Source organism: Camelus bactrianus, chromosome 13 (assembly GCF_048773025.1).
Source record: "Camelus bactrianus isolate YW-2024 breed Bactrian camel chromosome 13, ASM4877302v1, whole genome shotgun sequence".
Lineage (NCBI taxonomy): Eukaryota > Metazoa > Chordata > Mammalia > Artiodactyla > Camelidae > Camelus > Camelus bactrianus.
Genome location: NC_133551.1, coordinates 14,006,778 through 14,031,469, shown reverse-complemented (window position 1 = coordinate 14,031,469; position 24,692 = coordinate 14,006,778). Strand labels below are relative to the sequence as shown.

The 24,692-nt window shown below is 49.1% G+C and overlaps 1 long non-coding RNA gene across 1 annotated transcript; it reads left to right on the top strand.

The window, feature by feature from the left end:
- Positions 1 to 1,498: 1,498 nt before the first annotated feature.
- On the top strand, positions 1,499 to 5,125 carry LOC141579692 (uncharacterized). Its single transcript, XR_012511549.1, has 3 exons — positions 1,499 to 1,657; positions 3,147 to 3,343; positions 4,945 to 5,125. It is a non-coding gene; the product is annotated as an uncharacterized LOC141579692 (long non-coding RNA).
- Positions 5,126 to 24,692: the final 19,567 nt, after the last annotated feature.

Here is a 24,692-nt window from a genome sequence, read left to right as displayed (position 1 = left end):
AAGGAACATCCTCGCGGCCCGAGGCGCGGTCGCAGCCGGGGAGGACTCTCCGCGGCGCCGAGGCGTTCGCGGGGTTTCCAAGCAGGGTCAGGGTTCCTTCCGGCTGTGGCCGCCTCTCGCCACGCTGTCCTCCCAGCAGAAGGACGGCTCCTCTCTAGGGGAGAGCCCGGTGTCGTCCTGCCCGGCGATGGGAGTGGTGCCCCATTTGGTGCTGGGATCACCCAGCGCTGGAAACACCGAAGGGCCGAGGATGTCTGTTCCTCCTCCGTCGCCCCCCGCCCCCGCCCCAGCCGGCGCCCCCTGTGTCATTAACGGTTCATTTGCTTTGAGTGGCACCGCTCCAAGGGTTTGGGGTCGCTAAATGGACCTCCCCATCTCTCTAGTGTTAAAAGGCTGCAGACGTAATACCAACTATGCTTGCCTGATGGGCGCCCCCGAAAGGCCTAGAGAGGCTGCGGCGGGGGCTTCCGTGCCTGGAGGTGTCGCGAGGCTCTTCCGCCAGGCGCGTCCCGGACCCGCGTGCCCTCCGGCCCTGCCGCCGCGAGCGCCCCCTGGAGGCGGGCGGGGCTCCCTTCCCCCGGATCCCGCCCAGGTTCTCAGGTGCCTCTCAAACCGCAATAAAGCTTCCCCGTTTCAGTCAACTGCTGTCCTCTCACGTCCCGGTCTGCATCGCCCGCGACACCGCGCCCGTTTCTTCTGCCCCGTCCGCACAAATGGCTTCTGGGCCCCACTGGTTCTCAGGCCTCAGATCTCCGCTCCTTCCTCCGAGGACCGCTCGCTGGGCTGGACCCGGCGGATCAGGGACCCCTCCCCACACTAAGACATCCCTCCACTCCCCGATTCTGCAGAATCAGAAATTAAGCCAAGTGTGGTCCCTTTCCTTCCTTCTCTGGGCGGAAAGCACACCTCAGGTATTCTTTTCCTGTTCACCGTGACTGTCAGATATGGGCGTGATTTGAGGGTAAGGGCAGTTTCTTTCTCCTCTCTCTCTTTTTTATGCCCCCGAAGTTGCCTTTTACCGGTGAGTACAATGTCCTAGGAGTGCAGGCCTGGCAAGTGGATGGAAACTTCAACTAAATTAAGCCTCAGCTGTGAAGCCAAAGAGACGCCAGACAGAGCGTGAAGAGTTGGCCGAAGGAAAAGGGGAAGGGAGGATCAGGAAGGGTTACAAGAACCAGGCTCCGTGGCTGCGGAGCGGCAGTGTCTGAAAGCTGCCTCTGCGGCCGAGAGCTCTGGGACTGGGGGTGAGTCGCTCCGCTTCTTGAGCCTCAATTTCCTGTTCTGTACAATGGGAATACTGCCGCCGACTTCATAGGGTTGTGGTGGAGGTTACGAACTAGTACGCCTGTGAAGTGCCCTCCTGGCAGTAAGGAGGGCTCAAGTGTGATAGCTGCTAGCTCGATCAGATCAAAGCCATTGCTCTCGCCTCGCAGACTGATTTCACAGACTTCCGGAAGTACCTGCCCCTCCCATCCCCCAGTCTGAGGTTAGGAGTAACTTTCCCTGAAATATGAGTGTTTTCCTTCGTTTTATGAGCCACGATGTCACCTCCTTTCCTTGGTAGAAAGGAAGAGAGGGTTAACTGGCGTACTCTTTTCCCCCTCTCTCCTCCCGGGACTCTTGAAGAGGGATTCCTGATGTAGCCGTGCCGCCGGCGGTAAGTGGTGCAACCCTGTGGCACGTCGGTTTCCTCGTGTGGACGGTGGGGGATTTCACACAGGCCCCTTCCTTTCAAAAAATATTTTGGGACACCCAATATTGCTGTACCATCTCATTGGAATGCAGCTGCATGTGGCAAGTCCATTGCTCAGCTTTTGTGAGTCAGAGTTTGTAAAAATTTCTCAGTGTGAGACTGTGTAAACCATCCCTTTGACTAAAAATGAAACCAAGCATTTCTTTGCCTCTAAATACCTTTTGCCGCCAAAGATATAAAGAAAAGCCTTATTTAAATTTTTGTCCTGCAGAGATCATGTATGTCCTGTTGGAGAATGGCTGCCCTGGTTTTTTCCCTTCCAGGTTTACTGAGATGTAATTGACTTCTAACACTGTGTTCGTTTAAGGTGTACGACCCTCCTTTCAGGAGTTTAAAATAGTAACACTGTCCACACCTCACATCTGAGTAAACCTCTCTGTGTTTTTATCTTGCTGATATTATGGGGTAGACAAGCAGTTATCTTCATTGACTCCGTAGATGAGGATACTTGAATATAGAAGGGGGACCTCCCGCCACTCATCCAGCTTTCCTCGGCCTGGTCTGGCGCGCCCATCGGTACTCCAGGCAGCTCTGAAGGCTCACCAGCCTGGCGTTGGTCACCTCGTCATTCCATGGGCAGAACAGATGGGCCTGGGTTCTTGCTGTGATCCTGTCTGACAGGAGGCAAACCCTTCTTCCGGTCCTTCGCAGACCGTGAACCCCTCACACAGATCTGATGACCCTCCGTGACGGTCAGCGGGAGACCCGGACTTGCTGCCAGGGTTTCAGTGTTCCTGACCCTGTGGTCCTTGGCCCCGGGCAGAGAACTAGGCTTGTTAATGAATATATAACTACAAACGTGACTGATCCAGCCAGCCAGCCTCTAGTGCGAGACACTCACTTTATTTCTGCTCTGCAAAAGATGGCCAACAGCCATCAACAGTATTGTATTAAAACTGGCTTAATTACTGTGAAAAGATGACCCAATCAAAAGCTGTACATCCCTTCTATGTGTGTGTGTATACGTAGAGCTGGTACATACAACATTCATTTCTAAGTGTCTGTGTGTATACGCATGTGTGTATGTGTAGATACTATGTGTGTGTATTTAATTACATGATATAAAAAAATGCCCAGGAGCTGGCCTCCCTTCTGTTGCTAGATCAGCATAGGGGGTACATCCTGGAGGTGTGGCGTTGGTGGCTTCTCCACGGTGCAAGTCCCATCTGCTCGGAGCCCTGCCCCAGTGTCGGGAGTCGGAGCCTGGGGAGAGGCGGGTTCTGACCTCTGCTCTTGCACCAGGATGTCCCTTCCCTTCCCAATGGTACTGAGATGCTTGAGCTGGGATGTGTCGGGGCAAAGTGTCCTTGCGAAAAAGAGATATGGACTTGGGGCTTTTGTTTCCGGAGCTGACTGTCTAGCTTTCCTAATGAGCAAATATGTTCTCTTTAAGGAAACAAACAAACAAAGCAAAAACATCAATTCATCTGGATTTTATTCATTTGTCTTAAATGAAAACAAACGAAAGGAGAGAGGAGAAGCGGTTTTTTCTGCACCAACTATTTCAAATGCAAGTTACTCCATCGCTCGGGGTGTTTGGATGGTGCTTGTCACCATAGGACCCACAGGGCTAGTTCCGACTGTCATTCGGTAAGGCTTTTTTTTTCTTTCCAAAATTCCCAGTGTTCCTTTAAGGCCCATTTAGCTGCAGGTTTTGTTTATTCTCCCGGCAATCAGCATTTAAAATAAGACAAACAAGCATTTTTTTTTTCCTGGTCCGTGAATCCCCACCGGCCAGCCTCCACCTGCACACCTGAAACTGAAGTGTCCGATTGAATTTCTCTGTAACCCATATCCCCTTCAGAGACCTGCCCCCTCCATAGGCCAAGCTGGAAATAGAGAACTTAAGCAGGGCAAATGTAATTTTAAGAATTGCTAATGATGCTAGAAATCTGCAATGCAATTAGCATCATTGGATTTGGTGCTCCTCCGAAGGCACAGAACTCCTCGTCATCCTGCAGTGGTGGCAGCGGCATGCGCCTCCTCGTGTGCCTGGGCGGCCGGGGGTGCTGGCAGCCGCTTCGCACCGAAATAGGAGCATTTGGTTAGGCTTCCTATCTTTCTCTGTCTCAGCTACTGATTCCTTTGTCTCTTCTCTGAGCTGCAGGGGGATGGCTGTTTGCCTTGCTTACATCTTTAGCACTGAATCTCCCCAGTGGAGTCACTCTATTTTCTTGGTAACTGGGGCCCCCGCTTTGTGAACTCATTTTGCTCGCTTGGATTTCAGTGCTCCAGGTTACCCAATGTTCCCCGTGTCCCAGAACCCCAGTCATTCCGGAGCTGTTAATTGGCACCTCACACCCCGGCAACTGTGGCACCCCCTCCTGAACCCCAACATCGCCCACCATAAGATATGCGTTCCTTCCTCTCTCTCTCTTTCCTTCTCTAACTTCCCTTTGCCACCCTCCCTGGTTCAGAGGTCATATGAAGAGTTAAAAATACGGATATGAAGGAGCCAGAGGGAAAGAGGGAACGCAAAAAATGGAAAATGAATGATTGGATTCAAAATAAACCTTTACTTTTTCATAAGCAAATTATTTTTGCTCTCTGGAAAAATAACATGGGCCAGGTGGGGAAACCATGTCAGCTGGCTAAGAGGTTGCCAGATCCAGAATTTGATCTCGATGGGTCGGGTCAATGTAGCAAATGTTTCTACTCCGGGGATCCTCTTTCAGATACAGAGACCCAATCAGAAGCTTGTAGAGGGGAGCTGTTCTTCCAAGGTTCCAGATGTGTCTGTGAGACGACACGTTCTGGGGCAAATTGATTTCACCCTCGGGAAACTGGAGATTTTTCAAAGTTATGTCTGCAGAGCCGGCTAATGCAATCCCCCATTAGTGCATTAAAGTGTGCCCTTATTAATTCAAACATAAAGGCAACAAAATAAGCTGTTAAATTTAAAATATAATACATATATAATGAGGAGAATGTGTGAAAGCCTCATTCAAATGAAAATACAGGAGTGTTTGAACTATGGAGGTATCCTTTGTATTGAATTATGAGCATATGTAATAGATTTAATTATTAATTTCCCCATTGTTCTATGCACACAGACAGGGTTCAAGGCACAGTCATTCTCTGGCTTTCATAGATCTAATTTGTATAATTATTGCCTGAATAAAGAATTGCTCCAATTCCTAGCTCTCTTTTCCCCCCCTTCTAAATACTATTTCAATGCTGCATTCCAAAAGGGGAACACCTGCCACTTCTTCAAAGTCAGCTGATCATTTGGAATGATGGACGGCCCGGCTGTCGATGACGTCCCCTTTCAAGTCTCTTTGTCTAAGTGAATTATCGTGCATCCTTTTAATTTTATTGAACAAATTACATTTGTCAAGGTCTATCTTTGTAAATAAATGATAACTAGAGACACATGGATGCGTATTTCTGCTGTTCAAGGGCTCTTGTTCCATTTCTGGAAGCCAGATGAACATGGAACAAAGGAGAAACTTTCCTCTAAAAGCAATTATCTTTCTGCATTCCCATCAGTATAATTATATTGCAGGGAATTTTAAGAAGCTGTAGAAGTAGAATTGAATGCTTAAAACTGTGTTTGCCGAATTGCTATGCAAAAGTTGAGCAGGCCGTATCGCATCACACGGAACAGCCTAACTCTCTCCTGGCCACATTGCTCTGAGTGTGGAATGTGCCTGGGGGATGCAGACAGTGGGGAGGGTGGTGGTGAGGAGGGAGGTCAGATTTAGGGGCTCCTGTTTTTCTTGAAAAGAATATTTACTGACATTTCTGACACCTGAGGGCTGTAAGAAAGGTGACTGGGGATGTGTACGATAAAACTACCCATTTCCAGTCTCTTTGGAAAGCTTCAGATTTGCAGATTGCTCTCTGCCTGGAACAGAAACCTACAGGCTTAGCTCATCCATTAATGGGGGTGGGATAAGAAGGGGGTTCTTCATGAAATCGTGGTAGAAGTAATTATTTTGCCCCCAAAAGCCAGTGAGCGGCTGGCTTAGAGAGACTGCATGTGACTCGTGTGGACACTGCCAGTGCTGCTTGTCAGTGAGCATCACTTCTTCACCACTGCCCCCACCCCCCGCCGTACTTTAGTGAAGTCGGCTGTATTGTCTCATCGCTGATAGCTATCAACGGTCTCACCCCTCCTCTTCCCAATTCTTACTACACCACCCGATGGGCATGCAGGGGCTGGGGGAAGCACCGGTGGGAAGTGACGGGGGAGAATGCCAGAATCGTGGATCACCTTAGTACAGGCTTGTAGGTTTTGAGTTACTGGGTAATTCAATAGATAACATTCTAGAGATCTGAAAAAAAGAAACCCAGAGGCATGACCTTGATCTTCAAAGAGAGATGGGTAAAAGGGTGAATTAAAAGCTAGGAAATAATATTCCCAGTTCACAAGAGACTGTATGGAGCCGTGGAGGGAGCTTGGGCCCAGGGGTCGGCAGCCACGTGGCCTCCTGCAACTGCAAGGCGACAGGTGTGGACCAGACGATGGGCCAGCTTACGCTGAGGACCCAGGTGTAAGACTGTGAACCCCATGGTGGGGGCACTGGTCTCCATGGGACGTGATGGGGGAGATCCTGGTCCTGGGCTTGAGTTGCTAGACCGTTAAGAATATGCTGAAAAGTAGAGATGATTTGTTTGTTTACCGACGGGAGCCTCAGGTCTCCTACCCCCGATTTCTGTGGCTGGGGTTGGCTCAGCAAGGGCTGACACCCATGGGCACACTGAAGGCAACGTGGTCAGAAAGTGGGAGGTCTATAAAACGGGTTTAAAATGGTGCCTTGGGCACCTCTGGTATTAAGACTCCTCTCTCAGGGGACAGTGGCTGCTGTGAAAGTGACTTGTGTGATTCTAATCATCTCGCTAAGCAGGCAGTGGAGGCAACGAGCAGACAGAGCCAGCATGTCTGGCTTCATATTGAATACAGTCCCCTCTAAAGTGCCAGACACTCTGCCTGGTGCTAGGAATAGACGATCACAGGAGACACGGTCCCTGTTCTCAGGACCACATGGCATGAGTCTGATGAGAAGTCCGGTAGGAACATCCGTGATTATAGGACAGAGTGATAAGGGCCATGATAAGGTTCCTCCGGTGGGGAGGGAGGCTTGCTGTCAGGGCACAGTGGAGGAGCACCCATCTCAGCCCGGCGGGCTGGGGGTGGTCCGTGAGGGTCATGGAAGGAAGTGGAGCTTGAGTGATCACAGTCAGATGAAAGTCGGGGGAGGGGAATGGCAACCGAGGGAAGGATATGTGAGGACCGGTGACAGAAGGCAGCAGGGCACGTCTGGGAAGCTGCTAATATTTCACGACGGCCAAGAAGGAGGGAGAGAGGGGGTGAGTGGAAGGGGACGAGGCTAAGGAAGTCAGCACGGGCCAGACGAGGAAGAGTACGGGGTTCTGGCCAGGAAGCTTCAGCTTTATGCTGCGTGTAACGGGAAGGCGCTGAAGGAGACTCCAGGTGAGTGAGATGCTCAGGTGCAGGCTCTGGAAGAGTCATACCAGGAGCCGGGCCCAGCCACTGGCGCCCCGGGCAAAACGAAAAAACCAAGAAAAAACAGTGCTGAAGAAGGTACTACAATATAGAGCTTTTCCCTTTATTCTGCAGTCCCTCAGTCTGTCACGGTATTTTTTTAATTTGCCAAGATGAGCCGAGGCCCTAAGCCCCCAACGCGTGGTCTGTCATCCCGTGGACTTCACTTCCAAAACACAAAATTATTAAGAATTTCAAGATGGCAATCACAGAGCATTAAACCTCAAATGGGGGGGCCCTTTTGTGCAATTGTAGGGGTTCCTTACCCATGAAGCTTTTGGCAGAGGGGGCTGTAGAAGAGCCGGGCTCAAGGCAGGAAACCCATTAGGAAGGGACCAGCTGTCTGGGTGATGAGTCATGAGAACCACAGCCAAGGCAGCGGTGGCGGGGCTGGGGAGGAAGCGGAGATGGGAAATATTAGGAGCGTGGGGGCGGGCGAGTCAGCGGGATCCAGGGTAACTTCCAGATTACAAGTGTGGGCAACTGGTACTTTATGAAATACACTCACACAACCTTTATCATTTAATCCATAAAATAGCCCTGTGGAATATCTATTTCTGTTACTTCCAATTTATGGTGGAGAAATAGCTCAGAGAAATCAGGTAATTTACTCAAGTGCGTGCAGTCAGAAGACTTGGGGGTGGGAAGGGATAAATTGGGAGTCTGAGATTTGCAGATACTAGCTACTATATATAAAACAGAAAAACAACAGGTTTCTCCTGTACAGCACAGAGAACTATATTCAGTACCTTGTAGTAACCTATAATGAAAAGGACTATGCAAGGGAATACGTGTGTGTATATGTATGACTGAAACATTATGCTGTGCACCAGACATTGACACACTGTAAACTGACTATGTGTCAATTAAAAAAAGAAGACGACTTGGGACTCAGCCTAAGGCGTTTTATTTCAATGGCATATTCTGTCCGCTATGACCCTGGGCCCCTCTGCTGCTGTGGATGACCCTGGCCTGGTTTGTCCATTCGTTCATTCACGGCTTCATTGAGCAAATACTTTTTAAGTGACCACAGTGCATCAGGAGCTCATCTAGGCAGTGCAGACATGTTAGTAAACAAGCCGGACGAGGCCTCTGCGCTCGCGGAGAGCACGTTGCAGCGCAGCCCGGGCACCAGGTTTAACCAGGGTTTCCCACAGGGCTAGGACGGCCGGCAGAAGCCATTGCACCTTCTTCTCTTCTGTTTCTTGTCTGGGTTTCTAATGGATTAGAGGGTGATTAGCTTCAGCAGAGCAATCATGACAACAAGGAGGGGAACAAAGTGTCCTTTCGACCAGCCCGATCCGAAAGCTCTGTGTAATCAGGAAAATCACACCCCAGGGCCCTGCGTCTTCACCTGGGCTGGCAGAGGTCTGTCCCCTTCTCTAGGTAAACAATCATGTTGTTTTTGTCCTTTCATTAAACAGATGCATTATCTGTTTCAGTGAACATTATAAACCCCGGGCTAGGAGACTGGGCAACCCTGCTGAAGGGTGCCTGTCACGGCGTCACGCTGTTGCTGAGCCGACCGCAGCGCTGTGAACGCTGTTCGGACGAGTCGGCAGCGTGGGTCCGGGAGGCATCCAGCTGGCCGATGACTCAGCCCCGCATCACGCACTGCGCTGGCCGATGACTCAGCCCCGCATCACGCACCGCAGAAGAGCGTGGGAGGGCGTGTGTCGGGCAGTGTGTGTTTGAGCCGGTCTTCGGCCTCGGTGCCCAGCCCCTGGCCCAGGATGGCTGCCAGATGGCCCCGGTGCTAGCAGTGGTGCTCAGGGCGTGACGCGGTCACAGGAAGTTCGGCGGCTGAAATCCTTTTGAGGGCAACGCTTTGATAGGAAACGACGTTCCAAGAAGAACAATCACCAAGTGGCAGTGATGGAGAACTGATGTCATGTTCTGGCAGGAGAGCTTCCTGAGCCGGAGGATGTCCCTGCGGCTTGTGAGAGGCTCTAGGGGGATGTCATACAAAACCTAGGGAACCAGTGGAGGCAAACAGTCCATATACTCCAGGATGTCTCGGCATGGTCCTCAGCTTTTGAGCATATGGCCAAGAAGGGGCTGGAGGGATAAGTGTAGTGGTTGGTCCTAGAAGGTCTGGTGGATAGTAAGCCCAGGGAGAGTCCTGAATCAAGAAGCCTGACTCGAACCCAGAGGCATCGAGGAGTCTGAAGACCATCTGGGTATCAGCCGGACCTCTCTTGGGCATGCCATCATCATTCTGGGCCCAACTGGCCGCCTACCCCGTCCAGGGGGCCTTCTTGTGTGCCTGCGGCGTGGGGCAGGGCTCTTTCCGCCCCACAACATCACTCCATTCCCACATAGTCCCTCTTCACAGGAGCGGAAGCTTCCACTGAGTTACCACCGCAACATATGACGTCTAAGTGCTTTTCCAAACATTTGATTATATATCGGCTGAGTGTTTGTGAAGCAGCTCACCTTGGTCTCCAGCTGGCTTCAAGAGATCTGCACCTGTCTGGTATCCCAGAAGAGTGGTGCCACGAGCCCAGCACACTCCAGCACACGTATCCCCAGCCTTCCCCCCGCCTCTCTCTCCGAAGACTGTGATGCCACTCATGGGAAGGCCATGAGGAATTTTCATTTCAGCCTTTATACCACTGCATGGCCAATTTAAAGAGGGCCATTATGCATCTTAAAAATCTTTTAAAAATTGTATGGTATATAGACAGAATGTGCCCACCAGGGTCAGGCAATGATGAATGAAGCTTTCCATGCTGCTCTATCAAGTGAGAAACTGCATGGACCACATTCTGGGTCCCTCCAGAGACCCTTCCTGATACCCGGTTCTGTAACTTCTGTTGGCAGCCAGGCATCCACGTCAGCATTCATGTTGTCTCATGATGCGATAGTTTGGCCATCCCAAGGAGATGAGATTCACTGATTAACATCTTGTAACATAAGATGATTTAAATATGTGCACTAGTATTTAATAGTATTATGTAAAATCCATGGATCTTGAGCAAATTTGACCCATTTACGATGTATCGTCAGAGACCCATGTTAGTGTGTGTGTACGTGTAAGGGGGGAGGCTGGGTGTTAATCGACAAAAGGTCCTGATATGCAACGGATGCAACAAGTAAGGTACTGATTGTAATAGAACCACGACAGGTTCCCCTGCGATTTTCTTCCCATACCTAACATAGGACTTGCGATAGAAAAACGAATGCATGTAACAAACTAGATAGGCAGGTTAAGCAAATGCTAGAATAGAGAACTCTACGATAATAAACCACAGCACCTGGTCACAACTAGAGAGACTAATTTCACCCATGAAGAGATTTTGATTTTAGCCTCTTATAAGAGGACGGTGAGATAGGGACAGCATCTAATCTTGAGGCAGGTAGATAGTGGTGAGCTGGTGAATCACGGATACTTTTAAAGTCAGTCTGTGGCTACATGCGGTGAGCTTCACATCACCTTACTGCTTTGGGCTGCAGGGGAAGCCCTTGTGCGGAAACGGAATAAAACCACGTATAGGCCACAGGGATGTAATACACAGCATAAAGCATATGGTCAATAATATTGTAATAATTGCATGGGGACATGGTTGCTAGACTTACCATGGCGATCATCTCACAACGTGTGTAAATGTCAAATCACTGTGTTGTACACCTGAAACTGACATCTTATTGTATGTCAACTGTATCTGATTAAAACAGAAAGCAGAACATGTAAAGCTCTCGCATTCTTTCCTCCGACCCCATTTCTGCTCTTCAGCTGCTCTGAGACCTAAGGTCCCTTCCCTAAGATCCCTGAGGTTTCTTGGAGCTTCAGAGTCCCCCATCGTCCCAGAGCTGAGCCCTGACGCCCGCCCTCCTCAGTCAGAGGGTGAAGCCGCACCCCCGCCTCCTGCTGAAGGTGGGGTGGGGGATGCTGGAGAGGCCCGGCGGCGCTCTGGAACATCCCTGGGGACCTGTGGTCCAGCGACGGTGAGGCCCAGTGGGGAGGCGGCTGTCGTCTGGGCAGCTGGCCTTCTCTGAGGCCCTGTGCCTTTGGGGGCACAGCAGCCAAGAAGCAAACAGCCGCCCTAGGTTCCTGAAGGGCCCTTGAACTGCGGTGATGACAACACCCACGTCAGGAGGAGCTGGCGAGGTGGTCCCGGCCACATCAAGTCTCAAGGAGGGTTGCTGGGCTGTAGATGTATTTCCACCTAACTGGAGAGCAGGGTTTGCGGAGAAAGCGGGTGGGCAAGGCAATGGTGGCACATTGCAAAGCAGACACTCTTCTGAAAACCCTCCTCCCGTAACCCCCTACCGCAAGCGTGGCCTTGACTGTGTGAACCTACAATATTGTGACAGTATATTAATGGCACAGCACTGTGTTTATTTGGAACATTGCCTTTCAGCCATCCCACGAATTCTCTGTATTTGCTGCAAAATGCTTTCCTTTAAGTGCAAAGCTGCACACATTTTTTTTTCTTTCTCAGGTCTTCTTTGGGTCACGTTCTTACAAGTGATGATGATGATGGTCATGAGAGCAGCTAAGGACTTTCAAACATTAACTCATCGAATCTTTATAAGACCCCTCTGAGGTTGGTACTATTATTATTATTATTCCCAGTTTACAGATGAGGAAATAGAGGCTCACAAGTTAAGTGATACAAAGTTGCATTCTGGTAAGTGGCGAAGCTGGGATTCAGATCCATTCTCTCTGGCTTTGCTGTCTGTGGCTCTTAAACACTTTGCAATAGGGTCCCCCGCCTGCTTCTTAAATGGTGTAGGAGCACAAGTTAAAACTATTATTTAAAATGTCCAAAGGTTGGGGAAATTTGTGTCAGCTGTAAAGTATTCCCCTCCTTGCATGGCTGCACTTAGACATTTATTGACCCCCAGACCACCTGCCAGACCACCATGCTGAGCATAAGACCAAGACAGACGTGACGTTACAATCTTTCTGGAAAGTCCACAAATTAAAGAAGAATCACAGTGATGTGTGACAAAGGTTATGCTCGATGAAGGATAAAACGACAATAGCTAATATTTAGGGAGCATTTTGCCATGTATTGCTAGGCAACGTTCCCAGCGCTTTTAATGGATTCTCTCATTTAATCTTGATAGTAACCTAGGAGGTAAGTACTATTTTATCCCCATTTTACAGATGAGGAAATGGAGGTGCAGCAAGACTGTGTAACTGCTGAGTGATGCAGCTATTTAGTGGTGGAACCAAGACCGTAGAAGAACACGTCTGGAGGGAAACCTAGCCTGGGAATTAGGGAGTCTGGCTCCAGTCACCTGGTGAGCAGTACCATTGAGATAACCCAAAATGGGAGGTTCTCCATTCATTCATTCATCCAGATGCATTTATCAGGCATCATCATAAGCAAAGCATGAAGGGCGGGGGGTGATTGGTGGAACAAGAGATGGATGCTGAGTGCCTGCAATTAAGAAGACTCAGTCCAGTCGCCAATACTGTATTAAGTCCTTAAGGATATAAAGGATAAGAATTGCTCCTTGGTCTCCAATCGGCTAGCATTCTCAGAAAGGGGTGGAGGCAGGCAGGTTGGCTTCTGGGGGTATCTGCACACACGGTTGATGGAGGCGAGGGTGGAAGCTGTCCCTCTGGCTCAGATTTTAGTCCCCTCTTGCTGTGTGACTGTAAGCAAGCTGCAGACTTCTAGAACATTAGAAATGAAGGCCTGGAACCCGCATTTTACAGATGAAAGTTGTTACAAGCTAGAGAAGTGTTTGAAAACTGGCAAATTCCATGATACTGGTGTCCCTTCCAGCCTCTAAGATTGTATGAATCTTAACCTGTAAATGACTGTTGAATTTTTCAATATGAAAATAACACACCCGTCACGGGCTTTGGTGACCTGCCAGTTGGGAAATGCAGTGCAGTCACTCAGTTTCCAGAAGGCCGACGGCACAGCACCGTTTTATATCAGGCACCCGAGCATCCACGTTTTGTCACCACAGAGGGGTGGGCAGTCTTGGAACCAGTCCTCCGCAGGTGCAGAAGGACAACTGCACACGAAGTCTTCCTAGAGTCAGTGAGCAGAATCTTCAAAGGAAGACAGGGAGGCGGCACAGAAGACACAAAGGAGATGCTCCCAGTTCTCGCGGGAAGCTTGGGCAGCAGCTTGGAGGGGACATGGAGGAGGATGGTGGGACTGCCAGAGACCGTCGCTGGCTGGAACGAAGGAGGGCTGCAAGGCATAGCGAGGGGCCGAGCGGTAGCACTGGGGAGGTTTGGGAAGGAAGCGGAGGAACAGGAGGGATGTTTTCCTGAGCTTAAACCTTTTTCTTATTCACTGACACAAGGCTCGTGCCTTATGTCAATTATCTGCACAGGGGTGCCTTGGGCCTTCTCTACTACGCTTGGCTGCTTCCAGTAAATGGATAAGGAGTGCACAGTACAGGCAGACCTCAGAGATACTGTGGGTCCAGTTCCAGACCACCTCCATAAAGTGAATATTGCAATAAAGTCAGTCACATGAATCTTCTGGTTTCCCAGTGCATATAAAAGTTGTGTTTACACTATACTGTAGTCTATTAAGTGTGCAGTAGCATTATGTGTAAAAATCCAATGTGCCTACCTTAATTAGAAAACAGTTCAGTGCTTAAAAAATGCTAACCATCATCTGACAAGGCAGGGTTTCCACAAACCTTCAATCTGTCAAAACCGCAGTATCTGCGAAGTGCAGTAAAGCGAAGCACCGTAAAGTGCGGTCTGCCTGCGCTGCGTTCAGGAAACCGTGGTGGACACGAGGCCGCCGCAGCCTCCTCCGTGGAGCAGAATTTTTATAATCTGCTTGCACAATCAACCTTTCATTCTTCCAGAGCATTTCTTTCTTCAGCCAGAACCCTCTTTATATTGGGGCCTGGTCACCCATTAGAGCTGGGGGCAAGAATGCAGAGAGACAAGGGAGCTTCCTATTTCCCTTCAGATGGTGACGACACTCTGAGCATCACCGGCGGTGGAGCTGGAATAAAGAGGAAGGACTGGGGAAGCGGGGCACAGGTGTGCACAGAGGGCACCACCTGGCGGCTCCAGTCCCCTTGGGCCAGCTGCCCGCCCCCGGCTGATGCTGCTTAAAAGCCATGCTGGTCCTTTACTATGTCCTTTTGTCTGTCATGCAAGTCTGGATGTGATTTTGTTTCCCCTCATGATCTTCTTTTGCCACAAAAGCAACTATGGCTCTGATTCCAAGCAGTCAATAAGCAGCTACCGAGAGGGGTCCTCAAAGTCATCTGTCCTGAGAATGTTTTCTTGGCAACACTGCTCTGTCTGTCCCCATCAGGGAGGAAATAAAGGCAGAAGGCTCGTCACATACACTTTAGATATAGACTGATTCTGAGGGAGATAAGGAGAGGATGGTTTCTTCTGGAGAACTTTGCCTCAAGCCTTGAATATGTCCTCTCAAGAGTGGAACCTACATATTTCCTCAGGCTGCCAGAGCACTTAAGTGTTGTCTGAATAGTCCATAAAAACGATTTGCTATAACAAAAACTCCACCAGGCTGGGATCTGCAGACTGAGGTCTGAGACCCAGCTTTTTTGCTTCCTAGCTACGGCTGAGTTGCCTTCTTCACAGCGTAGTAACGAAAGGCAAATGAGAAACGTTATGACAACACTCTGCAAACTATAAAGCTGTGCAAATATGAGTTGGTTTGTCACTGTTATCTGGCAATCCTCAGGGACTGTCCCTGTCTGGGTTCCAGTTAAGTAGCCAGGACCGTGTAACTGAAGGTGGGCGGGTTCAGCTACGACCGATGGGTGAGGTTAGATGACAGAGGTTCCGGCGCGGGCTTCACCTAGTGCAGTTTTCCTGAACAGTTGCTTGGGTGCTAACTACAAACCCCTTCCCACCGGGGACTGGGTTGTGTTTTATACCAGGGATGGCATTTAATGTGCAGCCCCTCAACCTCCCACCATTTTGTCTCGGGCGTTCCTGAAGGCTCGGCACCCTTCACAGCTCTTCCCACAGGTTCAGCCACAGGTGCTTCTTAAGAGTCTCCCCTTCTGGGTGTCTCTTTGGCCTCTGTCTTCCGAGCCTGGTCCCAGTGGCAAACTCTGCTCAGTTTTGGTTGCTGTCTCCGGCTCCTCCTTGGACTCCATGCTTCAGAGGCCCCCTGGCTGCCCAGAGCCCGCTGCCCTCAGCTCTTCATGCCCTGACAGGGGAGGCAGGCGACTCGGGTCCCACCTTCCCGCTCCGGCAGGCTGCCTCCTGCTGGGGCGCCCTATTGAGGTGTCTGGACCCCAGACCTTCTCGTGCTCGCGAGCGTTTACTCCCCGCACCTGCCGATGTGCAGGGCACCCCGCTCTCCGTGGCTGCCCTTCTGCTCCTGGGACTCTTGCACGGTTCACTGGGTCGTCACCCTGAAGCTCCCCCGAGTGACGTTACTTTGTGCTGAGAACAGGGAGTCGCTTCTTTCTGGCTGGGAGGCGACCTCCGAGTCTCAGCTCTGGGTGATTTTCTAGGCTGCTGCTCACTGCTGCGCCCCACTGACCCTACCTTCTTAATGCGGTCAGTCTTTTGCATCTTCCTAGGACAGAATTCCCTACAACCCCTTGTGCCGAGGGGCCAGTTGCAAGCCTCCAGATCCTCCCAGGAAACAATCCTTGACTTCAGGGATAACTTTTTACCTGCTAGGCTGTATCAGATCTTCTGGCCTTGCCTCTGTTGATGCTCCCCTGGTCTCTGCTGAGCCTGAGGCTCCCATCTCGGGGCTCACCTCCCCAGTTCCAGGGACCCCTCTGCTTCCAGCGCCGGGGACTGGTCTGCTTAGCCTGTCTTCAGTCCCCATGATGGGAGCTGTGAAGAAAGAGCTTCTGGGCAAGATGCCACTAGCAAGCCTGTGTCCCTAAGAACAACAGACCCCTTTCCTCTCCAGTCGTTGCGAAACCTACCACTTCTCTCACAGCTGCATGAAAAGAAGCCAAATGCCCATTCTTAATGTGTAACGACTGAGGCTCACATGCAAACTGCTGTTATCTCGGCAGGAGAGCAATTTGCAACCATTTAAAATCCTTTCATTCTTCCCTTCTCCTCAGTGTATGGTTATCCACACACCAGTCCATATTTATTAGTGCAGATGGTGAGAGACTCGTCATTGAAAGGGCTTAGAGCACAGAGGGAAATGGATTTTTGGCCTCACTCTGGCCTTATAAACAAGGGGGCTTGAATGATTTTAGGTTCCTGATTCTCGCCTCAAAAGAGCACAGTTTGCTTCTCTCCAAACACAAGAGGTTGTAAATTGGTAATTCATCTCCACCAAAGGCCACATGATGAGCAATTGTAGAAGGATTTTTTTCCTTGTTGTGCAAAACAGGAACCCGACATCTGAGTGTGGATTCCAGCTGGTATTTGCCTTTGACCGTTTGCAGCCGAAAGGCACTATCTTGGCCAGCCCCGGGCTCCGGGCACCTCCTGCCCTTTGCCCGTTTCACTGCCAGGGCTATCACGGGCTCCGGGCACCTCCTGCCCTTTGCCCGTTTCACTGCCAGGGCTATCACGAGGGGAGGTCAGCTCAGCATCTCCATGTGACTTCTTCTGTTTCTTTTCTTTTCTTTCTTTTTTTTTTTTTTGCAGCTAAAAAATAAATCAGTTCTAATAAAAACATTTATACTCTATTCTTCATTGTCAGCTAATCCTGCCTGAACTCATTAAATGGCAGTGTGTGTGTTATTCGCTGTCAGTGAAATTATCAAAGGCATTTTTCAGCTGGGGCACCAGGAAAACATATGCTTCAATGCCAACTAAAACAATAATGAGGAAATGTTATGATCAGTCTTGACCAGATGACCCTGCCCCTTTTAGATTAGTTCTTAATTTCAGCACAAGGGTCATCCTGTGAATTCTTACAATAAGTCACTGCTCACCACTCACATGAAAAAGATGTGACTTATTAGAAAACTCACTGTACTCATTGCAGTTAATGAGATGTGGAAAGCTTTGTAATTTGATTTGCTGGGCCATATGCTGTAAAGGGACACTGCTGATTTCATTCCTCCGTATTTAATTTAAGCAGTATGCAATACCTTCTTCTTAGAGCTACTTATATAATAAAAATTAACTTGGGGTATAAAAAGTACACCATTGTGGGGTTTATTACTTGGTGTGGTTCAGTTTCAAGTGTTTTTCACGGAAACATCTGTAAGTAATGTGTGCGGGTCTAATTTTAAATCCCGCCAAATATTTTCCATTTAACATTTGGTTTAACTGACAAGCCTGCAGAGGTGGTTTTCAGAGTTGTCGGTCACAGATATGTACCGAATTCCCAAGGCAACAGACTTTTTTTTTAATGGGCGATAACAGTAATGCAAAACTTGGGTTTTTTCAAAGCTTTTTTACATTTCAGTAGATATAAACAGCACTTCAGAAAGTCATTGCTCCTACCCCTTCAAGACCCAGCCGCCATTTAATCTATGGCCCCCTAAAAGTAGTTACCTTGGTTGTGACTTTTGTTTTAACATCTGTGGGCAAGAACACTGGGGATGTCAGGTGAGGCTGACTGTGTAAAAGGGACCCTAAGGACAGGGGCGGGCCTGTGCCCTGGAGAGCCAGGAAGGGGGAGAGGTGGAACAGGACTGAAGTCTGAGAAACGGGCCAAAGCCTGCCGAGAGGACACTGGAAAATACTTTCTTTCTATTTTCCTACTGAGAAAAAAAATAATCCTCACCTAACCCTTAGGGGGCACCCAGGCCCCCTGGACCATCCAAGGGTCTGGTCAGAAGCTGATCTGTAAAACTACAGAACAGAACCTCTGCTTTCTTCACAAGGTGGGCTTTGGAGATTAAAAAAAGAGAGAGAGAGAGAGAACCCCAAATTTAGATGAACAGCAATGATTTCAGTATTACTGGGTCCCACAGAGCCCTGCACTTTTGCTTGCTAAATCCAGCAACGCTACCACCGGGGTCGGATGGGTTTGCTGACTCCATCCTTTTCAGGACTGTGGATGCTTTATTTCAGGTGGTTTGATTTGGGTGGCTGACGAAATGAAACAGCTTGAACGGGCAGGCGGGACAGCGGAAGCCGTAAATGCCAGGGCCGGGCTGGGCCGGGGGCTGCGCGGAGATGCTGACTCAGCGCCAGGGCAGGCACCAGGCCGGGGGGACCCCCAGACGCGTAATGAGACCATTTCCATGACTGACTCTGAAATAAAGCGCGATGTGGGAAGAGAAACTTGAGGGGGAAGTTCAACAACAAGGGGAGAGGTGTGGAGTGAAACCTCAGGGAAACTGGTGGTTTGGCTTCAAGGGAATTGAATTGTGAAACTTGAAGTTGCGAAATTTCACCCGGTTGATTCTTGTGAGAACCGAAGTTTGTTTTAATTGTCAATTAAAGAGAATGGTGGCTGGGTCCCTGGGATCTAGAGAACCTTCCTGGCGGTTCAAGTGGGAGCTGGTGTGGGTCTGATGACAGGGCCGGCCACTGGGGGTCAGGATAAGCTTGTAGAGTGTCCCTGCCACCGGCTGAACTTTCTCAGAAAGAAAGAACCTGCCTGCCCCAAGAAACCCAAGGCCAGCTGGAGAACTCAGAGAACTGGGTGAGGGGTGCCCCCTAGGTGACCCTGGGGCCGGTGCAGCCTTCCTGCAGGTCCCCTTGGCATCCCTGCTCATGAGGCAAACCTAGGCCCGCACAGGGTTGCTCCAGTGTCAGACACTAAACTGCCTCCATGAGAGGCAGGCGGGCTTGCTGATGGCGACAACATTCTGATAACAAAAGAAGTGCCGCCCTGCTGAAGATTTCATGGAAAAGGAAACGATCCGTTTGGATTCAGAAGGAATATTAGAACAGGGCAGAGAGATCCAAGCCCTGGCTCTTCCGCCTTATGACTTGAGTTTTTTAGAGCTTGTTTAAGAAAAAAGAGGGAAGAGAAAAAATAAAATAAAAAGGGAAAACCGTCCCAAATGTCCCGCCGAGGTTTAATTTTTGTTTGTTGCTGCTGCCTTCTCGTTAACCCTAGATTCCATTCCCCTCCCCGAGGGATTAACTGCCGGGAGGAGTGAGGGGCTGGGGAGGCCTTGAGAGGCTGGAGATCAATGCGTTTGAGATGTTTGAAAGAAAAGATCTTCAGTGGTTTAAGAGCTTCACTAAGAACCCTTTTAAAAAAAGAATCAAAATTGCTCTTATTTAAGAGCTTTGGAAACCTCAATACAAGTCCCTTTTCTTTAGCCAATAAGGTGTCTGATGCATTCTGTGTCTTTAATGCTTAACAGAAATAATGGGCCTCCTATTCAGTCCCCAGACAAGAACCTTATAGCCAACTCCATGATTTTTTGCAAAGGCCAGTTTTTCGTCATTGTTGAAGCCTCGCCTTTCTGTTCCCTTTGGTGCTAGCACGCTAAGGGGAACACCCAGCACCTGAGTGAGGCAGAGAAAGGCCACGCGTGTTTGGACTGAGCCAAGGGTTTGGACGGGGAGTGATGTTAAGGGGCTCTTGGACAAACTGCTACTCGTTCATTCATTCACTCATTCAGCCAGCACTTATTAAGCACTCACTGTATGTGCTACAGGGCTCGGTGTGAGGGCTATGAAGTCTGGTAACACACAGTGCTGGTCCCACCTTCCAGTAGCTTGCAGCCTGGCGGGGAAGCACACAGTGTGCACAGAGGCAGAGGCTGGTCTACGGTGCTGGAAAAGGCCCTCCTGTAGTCCTTTCTTTTTCATCTAGGAGATGAGAAAACACCAGGATGGTCCATGTGTTTTAAGAAACAAGTGGTTCTTCAGCAGTAACAACCAAGGTCCAGTTTAACTTGCCAGTGGCCAACATTCATCCTTCCTGGCCGACTGCTTCCATTTTCCAGGGGTCCGCCTTCTCTCCCAGCGACCCAAAGTGCCCCCTGGAGCCACGCCCTCCGCCTGCGCACTGGTAGGATCAAATGGGGATGTGGGCAGAGAGCAAGCTGAGCGCTTGGACTGTCTGGCTTTATAACCAGCTGTTGAACGGCTTGACAGGGCTTTACTGTGGGAGTGGGGAAACCACCGATCTTTTCCTTCTGGAATGAGGAGAAGCCAGAAGTTTATTTAATCTTTTCTAGGCAACTTATTTTATTGCATTTTTAATTTCCTCTCTTGCATTAACATGACCCTTTTCACTGGCTTCCCACGCCTGGTGCTTAATTACTTATCATTAGCAACGTACACGGGGGCCTTGCTGCATACTTACAAATGTGGTCATTAGTACGTGGAAAGACAAAGGCTTCTTTAAGACGGTCATTAGTTATTCTGTTTTCATGGAACTGTTCATTAGGAGAAACTACCCACCTGGTTAAATAATTATAATTAAGAATTGGTAATCTCCTTTGCGTTTTTAGCTTGATCTTCTGTCTGTTTGTATGAAGTGAAACAAGCCATATTTGGCCAGTATTCTAGCTTTCATTTTCACAAGACTTGTCACCAAATTCAGACTCTTTGTTATTAACCTATAGGTGGTGACAGATCTGCAGCACGACAGGGAGAATTTTTGTAATGCAGCAGTTACCTCCAAACCCATTAACCGGTTGTGGAAGGGGGAGTGGGTGAATGGACGTAAGGATCGCTGGTTGAGTTCATTTTCTGGACTTCTGTCCCTGGTGCGCATTGAACTCCAGGCTTCTAACCAAACCTTGCAAAGGGCTTCCTTTAGCTTCTCGACCACAGAGACGCCAAGCTGGGTGGCTACTGGCCACTGTTCCCTTGTGTATGCCGGGCAAAACAAGTGGCAGTTGGATGGCCTGTGGATTTCCGTGTCCACGTCCAACTCTGTATAATTTTCGGACTCAGAGTAGCCACAGCAGTATTACAGCCGAGGCCCTGCCAATGCCTCAGCGAATAGGGTCCACGATGAATCTTCGATTGCTAGCAAATGGCCATGAGGCCCATATGTGGTCACACATCAGCTGAGCTGAAACAAACGAGGTGACAGAAAACACAAGAAAGGAAGCCTGGCCATGCTGCTGCCCACTCCCCTCTGCCCAGACTGGCCCTCGGTGAGCCACCACCCCGGGCTGATGGGAATGTGCCTGTGATAAACCACAACTGTGGGAAATGCTGGGTGGAGGCATAAACATCATGTGTAAACAATTAGGCAGTCACTGCTCATTCGGAGCCGTTTTGAGAAGCTAAGGAAGTCTGCAATCAGTTATATCTCCAATTACCATAAAAATATATTAGCCATTCATTCATTTATTAATGATTCATCAGTTAACCACACATAATGAGCAAATAATTAGCAGTGCTGTACGGTTGCCAAAATTGAAGAAGTGTTGGCATTTTAAAGATGAAAGGTTGCGTTTACGCGAAAGTCGCGATGTAAAGTTAATATGGAAGATAATTATAAAAATGGCTGTCCTGTATACCGGCCGAGGCACTACAAAAGTTGCCTAATTGAACCAAAATTAATATTCCTCCGAAGTCTGTGGGTTGCCACACACAAACTGCTGAATTTCCCTTGAAGATCTCCCTTCAGTAAGGTGCACAAGTTAATAAAATGCCAGACAGCTAGACTGTGTTCTTTGTTTGCTTGGTTCAGGGCCTCGTGGAAAACAATAAATTGCATTCATGTCAGCTGAGGCCCATCCCTTTGCTAATTACCGTTTGGTGCTGAAATGACTTCTGTGAAATTGGGAGCATGAGGAAACACACAGACATACAAGGGAGGCTTTTCAGAGTTTTGTAGTAAATGTGAGATAGGCCTCAGGCACACAGATGTTAAAACAGTGAATTCCCCCACAGATTACACTAATGGAAACCCTGTCAGGGTAAGTCAAATCCGGGTCTGTGGTCAAAATCTAATTAAGGTTTCTGTACTTAAAAAGAATATGAATGCCGGGGGGTGGCGATGAATGTATAAGAAACTCACTTGTTTGTAAAATTGTTAGCAGGAGCAGTAAGTACCGTGGGGCCGTTACCTGCCATGTAACACCTGTTTTTGGAGTGGCTGCGGGCTTGGCTGGGATGTGTCAGGGCGGGTCGCTTCAGAGGTCAGCGAGCCCTGCCCAGGCCGCGGTGGCCTCCCATCTGTGGGGCCTGGTGCGAGGCACGGATGGAGGTCACGGATGAACGTGGATCCTTAGACGTCGCCCTGGAATCCCGAAGCTTTGCTTTGCTACGTGAAACCCGCCCCAGATGATCCTGCCCAACTGCCTGGCGCCGCTGAGGAAATAGTTCTTGTGCAGGGCGTGGGCCCGGCCAAATCTCCCCTCGTGGGGAAACAAAGGGTCGCCTGCTCCCGGGGCGCACCCTCCAGCCTGGCGGCCCTCCCTCCCTCCGAACAGCTGCAGCGGGCAGGCGCGGCCCTGCTTCTAATAGAGGAAATGAATTTATAATGCTGCAGCCTCTTCATTTTCACCATGCACAAATTTCCCCTTAAATACTTAAAAACAACACCCCGAGCTGGATCTACCTTAAATTTCGAATAAATGAAACCTTAATCCAGTCTGTGGCTGAGTCTGAGTTGTTATTAAAGAAATAAATTTGAAACAGCAAGTGGTTTGAGAATTTTTGAATTTAATTATTTAAATCTACTTAGGGTAACTCGCGCGCGCTATTTCAGTTTCCCATTGAGAACATGAATTCTGGGAAAGGTAGCCCACGCAGGGCCTGGAAATATTAACTTTCATGCACAACTGTGGGCTCAGCCATAGACAGACTGTGCTGTGCCCCCCTCCACAGCCTCCCATCACCGCACGTGGAAGGAAGAGTCTGAGATGCTTTCTCTTTTTTTTTCCTGTAAATTTCAGCCAAGTGATATAGGATGTATTTTTCAAAGAAAAAAGGAAGCCAAGTCCTCTTCTTTTGATTTCTCAGGCCGCCTTCAGATGCACTGCTCACGTGCAGTCATTTGACCGTCTTCAGAGAGCCGTAGGTCTGCAGAGTCATTCACTGAACAAGGTGAGGGTGCAAAAGGTAACGAGAAAGGATAACCTGTCCTATTGAACGGCCAGCACCCTAGTTAGAGCATATTTTGGCCTAGTGAGTGTCTGTGCCCTGATCTTTGACATTGACAAAAACGGATCTCCTGCTGGGCCCTGAGGGCAGTGTCTCAAGGGCTCCTGGGGTGGAGCTCCTGGACCTTTTGGTGCCACTGGCTCCTCAGCCTTGGAGGGATGCTGTGTTCATGATCAGGGCCAGTGGACGCCGTTGCCTTGATTCTGAGAGCAAGGGGCACCTCCTGGTATTAGCAATCCAGCCTTTAATGGGTCTGCACTGGGATGGGGGAGAGGGGTAAGGTGCAAGGCTTGGGCCCAGACGTGTGACTGTCTTTTTCTTCAGTTCGCCAGGATTTCGGGATGGCGCAGGTTAGTTTCGCTTTGGACCCGGTGAGGGGGGTTAAATGACCACATACATGCAAAGAATCTTGCTGGGTGGAGAGTAGCCTTCCCTCCCACACTGTGATCCTGAGGTCTGAGTCAGAGAGAGGCCCAGTGTCCGATTTATTCCTATTTTCTGCTGGCCACGGGATAGCAGTCTGGACCTTGTTATTAATCAGAACTGCCAAATCCCACACCCAACCCAGACTAACAAGAGGATATTGACTTGGAGTGATTTCTAGGTCCAGAATTCTATTTTCCTACTCAATATAAAAAGCTGCAGAGAAGCCAAAATCTTTAAGAAGAAGGCAAATCTTAGTGTGAGGCCCAGCCTGAGCCTTGACCTTGTCCCCAGTAAGTGCGGGGACCATGGAAATTCACAATGTTCAGAGGGCGAGTGAATGTTTTACCATCTAACAGAGGAGCCCAAAGAGAACTAGACGGGAAGTAAGGGCCAGTGGTTAGCAATGGCCCAGAAGTCAAGAGTTTCTGGGTTTATGTTTTTAATAACAGTAGTGCAGACTTATAGCTAATGCTGGGTGTTTAATTTTTTAAGAAATCCACACACATTTATGGAAGAACTCCCCTTTCCAGGTGCAGTGCTGGGCCTTTGTACTTCAGAGACGAAAAGCCATGGTTCCTGCAATTGGGAGGCCCTCCTTTCTGCTGAGGGGGTGAGGTGGGGACAGGCACTCAAACAGCATGAATCCCAAGCCATGTCAAGAAATTTCTGCATGGTTATGGTGTCAGCGTGTAGGAGACCAACACACGTTTGCTGAATGAATGGGTCTGTGAAAAGGGAGTGTCGTGTTTCTTGTCTTTCTATTGTGAGTTAGAGAGTTAGCATTTATAACTCATTTTATGCTTCTACCTGCTATGTAAGTTCAAATTATTAAATATCATCATAATAAACTAGGGTCTTAAACAGCCAGTTACATTTTCCTATGAAGTTAGTGACATTTAGATTCTTTTGTTGGGCAGATGGTGTCGTATTGCACCTGTTGGAAAGTAGGCATTTTGGGAAGGGACATTAATTCAGAGCTATTTATAATATAGCAAAATACTGGGCTTCTTAATAAATATATTTGTATTGTTTCTCAAGGAAGTAACACAGTTGACCTAGCCTTATATTACTATTATTTTCTAAATACTCTCTTTGAATTGGAGCTATTGAAA